The sequence below is a fragment of the Apis dorsata genome, unplaced genomic scaffold (genome assembly GCF_000469605.1).
Source record: "Apis dorsata unplaced genomic scaffold, Apis dorsata 1.3 scaffold_260, whole genome shotgun sequence".
Lineage (NCBI taxonomy): Eukaryota > Metazoa > Arthropoda > Insecta > Hymenoptera > Apidae > Apis > Apis dorsata.
The window spans coordinates 284,235-295,402 of record NW_006263538.1 but is presented as its reverse complement, the minus strand read 5'-3'; the positions used below and the strand labels follow the sequence as shown (position 1 = coordinate 295,402).

Here is an 11,168-nt window from a genome sequence, read left to right as displayed (position 1 = left end):
CCGATCAGAGACTGTGACAACCTGCCCGGCCCTACCTACTTATAATTAACAGACACACCAGAAGTATGCTACCTATCCTACCTAACCTATATTTAAAGTTGACAAAACAGCAGGCACACCAACACATTCATTCCAACGATTCTCACGCATAACGCTCGGGCGCAAGAGCCTACACTAGGGAGAACGTCCCGGGACGCCTCCGACACCCGAGCTTGGCACACTACTTGCACACTCTAATGTACGTACCAGTTTCTACTGAAATCGATTGACGATGGCTAGTGACCATTGCGATATAAAAAACTATATGTCGACTTTAATTATAGGTATGACGACGAAACGAATTGATATATTTTTTAAAGAAATAAAATTACTGAGATAAATATTGGAATTTTGATGAATTATAATTTGATAGGAAAAATGATAAAAATATTATTTATATGTAATATTTTCATTTGTGAATGGAAATTAAATTAATGATAATAAATGAAATTACAATCGAAACGACGCAATTCCACAGCTTAACCACACACACATATACACACAAAATGTGGAAAATACGTCGCGCACGATACACTAACGCATCGTCAATCGCTGAGAAATTATTAAAAACTTATAAACTAAGATCATCATGTTCATCGCCTCTCTTTCACCCAAGTAGCGCCTGGGCACGTGAGTGAGATCCTGGCAATGAACATGGAAGGGTTAAACCTGAAAATCCTGAGCTAAAAATGATATTAGTCATATTTATTTCATATCTAACGGGCTAACGTGCTTTAGTTTTGTATATTCTTATTTTATTTCAAATTATTTGTGACTCTACTTTATTACTTTAATGAATATAATTTAATATATTTAATAAATTATTAGAATTATTATTAATATTAATAAATTATTTATGTATTTTGAAAAAAAAGTAAGATTCATTCTTATGTAATATAAATATTAATGAAAATAACCTTAAGCGATTCCTTCATCAAAGCAAATTTTTTAAAATATGAAAATAAACTTCAAAACTTGTTGCTTTGATTCCGCAATCTACTTCTCGCGAAATGTCTTCTTGCACATAAAATTCAATTCATATTTAAATATATGGATAAAATATTTATTAATAATATATATATGAAATTATAATAAAATTTAAATATCATTAAATATATTTTTATTTTATAATTTTCTAATTTTACACATTCAATTTATTCAAATTTTATCATTCTTTGTACATAATTATTATTAAAAAATTACTAACTAATATAACTAATATTCTAGAATTCGATGTGCAAAAAGACCTAACCTAAACTAATAAAAATATAGAAAAAGCAAATGTTACTATTCATGGGTATAATAAATATCCGTGGTCACTATGCTCGTGCAAAATTCTACGTATATAACCAATCACTCGTGTCGATTCGGACCTTTCATCCTACGACATGATTGAGTGACCAGAGGAACAAAAATGTATGCGACTCACCATTAGATGTGAAGAGTCTGCGCTAGCAATGTTATTGCATTCTGTGAAAAATTATCACCCGTCATCAAACATAGAAACTGCAAAAAAAAATTAAATACAGTTTGATAGACAGTTTATACAATAATTATATGAAAAAATTTAAATAAAGAAAGAAAAAAAAAGAAAATTAAAAATAAAATTCTATATTCATAAGAAATATATAAAGATAATTATCTGTTCGCGTGATGGATAATTGCTTTTTATTCTTAATACACTGACTCTAATACCCCAGACGAAAATTAAAAAAAAAAAAAAAATAAAAGACTATTGACACGCCCATTTAAATAATAAATGAAGAAAAAACATTGACTCTAATTTCAAATAACAATTATTTAATTAAAAATAATTTAATTGTACTCTGAAGAACATTGAAAATACTATTAGAAAATAAATACTGATTCTATCAACCGCATTGCGCGCGATTACAAAAATTCTCTGAAAATAAAATTGTAATAAAATTAATAAGAGAGATAAAAAATTATAAAAGAGATAAGAAAAGAAAAGAAAAAAAATATTTCTATATTTTATTTCTTTCTATTGTAGTATTTATCTCAGAAAATATTATTATTTTTCTAAAATTTTGATTTCATTATTAATTTTTCAAAAATAAAAATAAAACAAAAGCGATATATATATATAGTATGTATAAAGAAACGTATCATGAATTATTTTACAGTAATCACTAATAATGCAATAAAAAAAGAATAACATACAGAACATGACATTATATACAAAATATCGAATTTTACCATGTCTCCATGAAAAAGCATAATGGCATCCATATTGAAATTTTTCCCGCCTTCGAAATTATTTCAGCAATCGATTACATAATCTAAAAAATATAATAAAAAATCTTCAAACAAACATATAAAATATATAGATTTAATTAATTGTATTAAAATGAAATAACAATCAAGTTGAAATTCAGTTTCAAAAAAATTATAATGAGCTATATGTAACTCTAACCTTCAAATATATGAATAAAAAAAAAAGGAATAATTTAGCTCTCAAAACATTTTTAATTATATTAACAAGTATATATTAATTGAATATTAAGACAATATATTATATACGAATGATAAAAAAAAACTATAATAAATAAATATTAAAAAATTGATCACATACCTCAAAGAAAAGAGACACGTCATTACACCACAATTATCGACACTACAATGACGTCCATGATTTCGATTATCGAATTTAGAGAGAGGAATATATTCGATAAATAGTTCGAGAAATCGAATATAATATATAAAAATATATTAAATATATTCAATTATATATTAATTAATTATATTAAAAAAAAATAATAATGTATAATATAATAACGTAATATATTAAAATTAAACAATAATCAAACTGAAATTCCATTTTATAAAGTCATGATGCGATTTATTCTAACGGTTAAAAAGATAAATAATGAAAAAAATATAATTTAGCTTTCATAATTTCAATCATATTTATTATATCAATAAACAGATTAAATATTAGATAAAAAATAATTATGGAAATAAATATTATATAACAGATAAATTATATATCTCACGGAAAAATAACGCGTCTGTACACCACAATTATCGAGAGCACAATGACACCTCGTATTACGATTTCGATTATCGAATAAGAAATTAGGGAGGGGATATGTTCGACAGTTTGGAAACAAATCGAAACATGTCGAGCATGTTATGAATGTGAATCATAATTTCTTATAAGAAATGTTTATAACCTTAAGCTTAATACAGATGATAGACAGAAACAAATATATAAACAATACGTGACTTCGTTATATTCATAGAATTTATGCCTTTCTGATAAAAAAACACGTATGCATCATTCAAATTAATACAATTTAATTAAATTAAAATTAAAATTAAAATTAAATTAAATGTAATAAACTTTTTATATGAATGGAAAAAACAATAAAAAAATTATTCTATATATCCATCTAACTTTATTAATATAATTAAAATGTTACCTGCTTTACAGAAATCATTTGATTGGCTATTAATCGTTGTGAAATTTTTATTATTAAACCATTATTCTTTCTTCATTCTGACAATCAAATGATAAATAATGATCAATATCATAAAACAAATATTTGAAATTAAAATTATATTATAATAAATGAGTTGATAAATTTGTTGATAAATTTGTTGAATGTCTTGATATATTTCGATACGACATACTGTCGTCTGTGACGCCAACCATCAAACAGACGACCGAAACGAATTATAAAGTTTAAAAGATTAATTAATTCTATCACAACAAATAAATTATTAAATAAACGAAGTTAATCTATAATCTATAACAAAATAAGAATAGAATTGCTTACTGCTTACTGCATAGTAGAGGTTAAACACATTGAACAAGATGATATGTCTTACTACGATGACTTTCGACAAGAAAATGACGCCATATGCAACAGGTTCTCTTAGGAGCTTTTTGATTGGAGGAACAATATTGTTTTTATTTATTTAGTTGCGCGAAAATTAAAGTAAATATATTGCATGATATACTTAAATTATAAATCATTATAATATTTTACAAAGTCTCATCTATTAAAAATGTAATAAAAATAAATTAATAAATTTAATTTTACACGATAATTAAATGAATTGATATAATTAAAATATGAAGGTTAATTAAAATATAACTAGAAATAACATAAAAATAGAACATAGAAATTAAATGTAAAAGAATTCAAATATAGAAAAGAACTGGAATGTAACAATCAATTAAATTAAAAAAAATTAAATACATAAAAATTAACTTAATTTAAATAAAATTTAAATATAAGAAAAAAATTTAGCATAAGAGTTAATTAAATTAGGAGAAACTAAAATATAAAAAATATAAAAAATATGAAATTAAGTAAATACAAATAAAATATGAAAATATAATACAAGAATTTAATATAAAATTTAAATGAATTTGAAAAAATTGCAACATGTAAAAAAAATTTCATCATAGATATTAATTGAATTAAAAAAAAGTAAAGATATAAAGATTGAAATTTAACATAACAATTAACTAGATATAATAAAATTATATAAATACAAAAAAGGAATTTATATAAAAGTTAAACAAAAATAATGTAATATAAAAGCAAAATAGAATTTAACAAAAATATTAGCTCAAATAGAAAAGATAGAAATATAAAAAACTAATTGAATATAATAAATATAAATCTGACAAAACTGGAACATAAGAGAAAAATTTAAATTTAATATAAATTATATAAATTAAAACAATCTAAAACATAAAAAAATAATGTAATATACAATAACAGAATAACAAAAATTAAATTAAATTAAATTAAACAAAAAATTGAAGCATGAAACACTATTAAACACCAACAATCAATAGAATTTAACAAAAAGAAAGATATAAGAGAGAGATTTAATAATCCTTTGAAATATTATATACATTATATACAATAATATAAATATATATAACATAACTGGCTTTAGATCAAGCATGCTTTATGATTATTTTTTATGACAATATAGTATTAATATATGCCTTTATACTATTATCACATTCTTTTCAGAATAACTTTTACAATAATAACTTATTTATTGAAATAACTTGTCTAAAATCAAATTTTTACTATCTATTCATAAATTCAACGAATAGACTTAAAAAAAAAACTTTGCTATCGGAAACTTGAAAGATACAAAAAAATTCAATCGCTTCAATCGCAATCTAATGAATAATTGCAAGTTGCATAGATTATTCATTGGATATTTTATGTTGAACGTATACAATTGAGAAAACTTGTTCATCAAATCATGGAATATCATTTATGTCAAACTCGATGGAAACTTCTATGGATCCTCCTTCATGCCAATTACATTGGGCCGAATATTTATTCCATTTTAAAAAAAGACCAGTCTCTAGTACCATTCGTAAAGCATCCCTCGACACCGATGCCAGACGATAATTAAGTTCCGGCGAGGAGTTTGCGGTCGAGTTCCTTTCTCTCCTTTGAATCTTTATCTCTCGACAGCATCCTTTTTCCTTTCTCCTCCTCCCTTTTTCTCTTCGGCAGCGGGTGGATTGTTACGAAAGGATTTGCGGTAATCCTCGATCTAATTTGCATGCTGATGGTAATGGATGTGTATCTTCCCTTATTCCTCCGGTTTCGTCGCCTGATCCCTCTAACGACCACATTCGCGGCGAATGCAGCTGGTCGGACACCTTATCTCAAGGTTAGTCGCACCTGTCCCTCGAAACCATCGTTTTCGAGATAAAAGCGTGAAAGAGGATCCGTGTGGATATTGGATCGACGTTGGACGATCGCGTGACTGGTTAGAGAACGTTCGAACGTTACTCTTCATCGCCATAATTGGGATATCGGTGATGGTAACGTGGCGCCAGGGATGACGAATTTTTGATATATGATACTTTAATGTATCGCGGCGATTAAGGTGAGTCGAGGCGTAACGAAATTATGGAAATCGAGGTAAGCCGACGTGGAATAGGTTTGGCTGCCTGATTCTCGGAACATAACCTTGACATAACCTTAAAAATGCAAGTTTTAATTATAAATTTGTAAATAAATTTTCTAATTTTCTAATATTTATTTTTCTTTTCAATTTAAATTATTATTTATTACTAATTATTACTAGATTATTGTATCATGTAAGTATTTAATTAATTATTAATTTAATACGAGTTAAAAGTGATCAGCAGACCTCAACATTTTTTAACCGATTATTAAAATTCAAATTAAAAATTACAATCATTATTATAAATCAATCAAAATACCGACATATTATATCATAATTGGTAATTTCAAATTGTTTCTAATAATTTATGCATCCAATATATAAAAGAAAATCAAATAGATACTTTATCAGTACCTATTCTTCCTCTCCAGGAATATCGGAGGAGTGAACAATGTTACTGGCCGGACAGATGATAATCCATCGAGGACTCGTGATCTCTTCGCGCGCAAGGACGTGGCCAAAGTCGTTACGTAGGCAACTGGTCGGCAACTCGTTGGTACCCTTTCAGATCTCTCGGCGTAGCGTACCGATCACGTGCAGGAGAGTCGAGGTTACCACACGAGGCGGAGCATGGACGAGTGGACAAAATAGGAAGACGAGGAAGAACGCCCACCATGGCACCGTAGGCCTATCGGAGTCGACGCCGATGGAAAAAGAACTCGACTGTTAACAAGATGGTGCTGCTCACTCTCGACACTGTGGCAACTTGCTCGAAGAGCAAGGTCTCTCCTTTCGTGGCCTCTCTCTTTCTCTCTCCTCCTCTCCTCTTTCTTTCACTATGTATGTCCACCCTTCTTCAATATGGCCGACTTCCCTCACCCTTTGCTGGCCTTCTAGTCGTCGTTCCTTCTACCCGCTTCCTCGTTCGTCCTTTGGTTGCCAAGCTCCTTCGCTCGAACATTCGTGTAATCGGCCTACGGGTCGAGAACATTTTGTAAGAACATTATCGAGTACACGTCGCTTATAGATAACTTGTATCCGACGATACCGCTTCCGCGATCGTTGTCGTGGTCGAGAGGTCTTGGGCGGGCAGAATGTACCGGTATTCAATGGGAAAATGTTGGGTTAAAGGAAGAGGATAGAGAATTGTTGGAATTTTTGCGGTTTGGTTTCTTTTCGAATGGTTCGATGAATGCTAGTTAAATTCTCTTTGGCCGTTATGTCAATGATTCTTGACAAGGAATTCGACTTTTGGTACTTGGTAATTTTTTAATAATAAACTTAAAATGTTTGTTTATTTTACTACTTACGAAAATATGAATTTTTTAATGGCTATATTTACGGTTAATAATTATCGTTTATTTTCTATTGGGTATTAAATAGGACTTAAACCTCTTGTAAATAGAATTATAAGATTTGAAGAATACAAAAGTATGCAGGTATAAGGTGATTAACTCTTTAAATGTCATAAAACTTATGTCGTAAAAGACATTGTATAGCGAGAATGACAGATAGAAAGTCTTATTTAAGAATACATAATAATTGTATGTATAAAATAGGCTCATAATATACATTTACAATATACATTTTTATATATTTTTACAATTTTATTTTATATTCAAATAATGATGATCCAACTAGATTCGATAACTTTTTCATAATAATCATAACAAATTTTAGGATCAGCTATCAAATCAAAAATTAAAATCTTAAAAAATCTTTTTATAAAAAGATAGTAAATTTTAAATTTAATCATTAACTCTCTCTATCTATACATTGACATTATTGACATTCTACAAATGTGAAGAGGTTAAGTCAAAATATAAATCGATTTATCAAATTATAATATAAAAATAATAACAACGATTGAGTTGAATTTAAAAATTCTTTCATAGGGAAATAACGAATTTTTAAATTCGATTAATTCTAATTGTATTTATAGAAATAAAAATTTAAGAGGTTAAGTCATCACGAGTATCACGCTGCCATTCGTCTTGTCGCTATTCCGCTCGAATCACCACGGGAAAATATTCAACGTTCGTGTCGTTATTGATACCCGCGTCGTTCCACGATATTTTTGCACTGTCTGAATATCGGGTGGCTTAGTTACCCGATACGAATTATCAGACGGCGACCACTCGCGTGTGAACGTTGTACCGATTACATCACGATAGGTTTAAAGGTTGAGAAACACGACATCTAGACATTTATAAGTGGGTCACGATACGTCTGTATCGGCTTGCAGAACGCGGACGTGGAAGAGATTAGGGTACAATACCTGTAATCTTAGCCTCGGTTTCCACTTAATGGCCACGGCATACAACATCTAAGAATGTTCGCGTGCGATTTTACTCGCTAATAAAGAGAAGAAATGGAGAGTATGGGGAAAGGTGAATTCCACGAGAAACTGGTCGATCACTGCGAGATTATGCTACCGAGGGGTTGCTCGTACGTTGAAAGTAATTGAGAAAGGAAATTATCGCTTTTACGTACGACTTCGTGGTCCGGATTTATCGTGGCTATCATCTCGTTGTACTGTAATTTTCAATTATAGTAAGAAACTGACTGTGCACAGCAATAATTTTATTCCGAGTGAATAATATGTAAGTGTTAATTTACGACAGTAACGACATTTGATTCTAAATCTTGAAATACTTTTACTAATAGTGATAAGCTTGTAATGGTATATTACTTTACTGTAATTTTATTGTAATATGTTTAATGCTTTGGATCATAAGTTTTGGAATTTGACTAATTTTTTGTTATTAGAATTATTAAGAAAATGTAATTATAGGTTAAGTGATTTTATTTTATTATATATTTAAAGTGTATTAAAAATAATAATAGATAATAAAAAAATATCTTTATTTATAGATAGGTACTTACATATTTAGATCCTTTTTCGTTTAGATTGTTTTTATTAAAAGAATTATTAAGATCTTTTTTTGTCGTATATTCTCCATAAAAGATGCACTGCTAGTCGCAATTTTCTTTATTCCTATAAATAAACACAGGTGGCGTTGCAATTGTCTTAACCTAATCTTTCATATTAATGAAGTGGGAAATTTGAAATTTTAATGCATTTTAGATCAAAAATTAATGAAAAATTTCAATATAAAATTAGATATATGACAATTTTCATAAATTTGAACATTAGAAGAAGATGAATGAATCGAAAATGATTTAAAAATGATATATTTTACATAATAAAAGTATACCTATCAGCTAATATTAATGCAATATTTCCAAGAATAAAAATGAATAAGAAAAATAAATTTCTGTTCTTTCTTAAAAAATGGATAGAAGAGACAATAATTTTTCAAATTTATTCGTCGGATTGCTACAGTATGCGGTCGAATTAAATGCATTTGTAGTACAGTCGCATTTTCCAATTCCAGATCCTTTCTTTTCAAAGGCAAATGGCCTCTGGCGGAGTGACAACTTCTAACTCGCGCCTGAACGTGGTTTCAGAATTCTCGAGGATGGGGCACGCGTCGACCCTCATGTAAATTGCTTCATACTGCAAGGACACACGCTCAACTGTGAAGAATACGAGTTACGAGTTCGGCAGAAATAGTCTTCCGTTTCACAATCTCAATGTTACTCTTGAAAACTTTATACATATTATTCTACGCCATTCAAATGTAAAATTTGTTTCCATCAAGAGAATATCGATGCATTTATGAGAAATTTAAACATGCAAGTGAACAAAAATAACATAGAATATCCAAAATAAGATGTATATTATATTTAAAAGGTGGAACAGAAGTTTCAATTTTTGTGTTTCATGATAATTTATATGTTCTATCAAAAAATTAACAATATCATTGTATAATATATATATCTGTATTGATAATATTAATTATAAACGAAATAAACTTTTTTTTTTATGGAATCACATATTTTTAGTTACAAATTGTTAATTAAAATTTTATAAAATTTTGATTTTTTTGTCTTTCTTTCTAACTTTCTTTTACATATAATTTTTATTAAAATATGAATAATAATAATATTATTATTAATATTGTAGATCTATAAGCTTTTTCTTGATATCAAATATTCTATGATTCGAATTATTTAGTTTTGAATTTTTATAGTTCTGAGAAGTGATTTAGGAAATCAATTATATTAACACGATTGATGACGATTTCACGTTATCAATAACGTGTCAAATTAGTCACTGAATATATAAGTTAGTAATGTACCTGTCGATCTTAACTGACCAGTGTTTATTATGAATAGCTCTTGTAGAATTGAATCATGTATCGATACACCGACGACAATTAAACACTGTCAACGTCATCAATAATTACTTCCCTAATATACAATTAACCAACAGACTATTCCAATGTTCATCCGTCTATTGTTTCGATATGTCATGAAAATTTTATGGAAAATTTTAAATTTCACCTATAAATATTTATAAATATGCTGAGAAATTATATATTAATAAATAAAAACAATTATAATTAGTAATAATTGAAAGATTTTTTTTTAATTATTAATCATTTTGGATAAATTGTTAAAGAAACAAAAGAAATATCAATTAAAACATAAAAGAAAATGTTCGTTATTTATTACTTTTTTATAATTCATGTACAAAAATTTTGTATAAACACAGACTTCTCGCAGCATCATAACCTCAACATAGATCTCAATTAAAATATATTTCAAGTATTAAATATCCTTCTTAAAATAACCATCTCACACCGAATTCCTCTATCAAACGAAAACTTCTTTATCTATCCACAGAAACACAATGTTCTCTTCAAAAAATACATCAGTAGCATATTTAACTTTCAAGAAGACGTTATAAATTTTTGAGATCTTATATTTCGAAAATCAATCGATCAGAGAAATTAATAATTCGTCGATTATTAATCATTTACTTCAAATTTTTACTAACAAATCCAATACTAAATTGTACACTTTTGAATTTTCATCCGTTCAGAAATTGATAGAATTTAAAATCACTGTCGAAAAGTGGACGTCCGAGTACACAAAAATCCCTATTCCACGGTTAGAAAGAAACAGTGCAGCGGTGGCGCGTCGAGCGCGGATCGCTAGCGCGGCACATCATTAAGCAGGAGAGTAGTCTTGTTCCCCCCTCCTTCTTCTTCCTTTTTTCCCCTGTTGTCGGGTGGTTTCGCGTCCGTGTCGAGTTAGGCGAGTCTCTTTTTCGTGCGCCGCGGCATCTAATCTAATGGGGA

General features: G+C 28.3%; 1 long non-coding RNA gene across 1 annotated transcript; it reads right to left on the bottom strand.

Moving 5' to 3' along the window:
- Positions 1–5,296: 5,296 nt before the first annotated feature.
- LOC116185717 lies at positions 5,297–9,029 on the bottom strand. The gene is made up of 3 exons (XR_004150599.1): positions 8,845–9,029; positions 6,362–6,932; positions 5,297–6,031 (listed from the first exon to the last, which is right to left on the bottom strand). It is a non-coding gene; the product is annotated as an uncharacterized LOC116185717 (long non-coding RNA).
- Between the last annotated feature and the right edge of the window lie 2,139 nt (positions 9,030–11,168).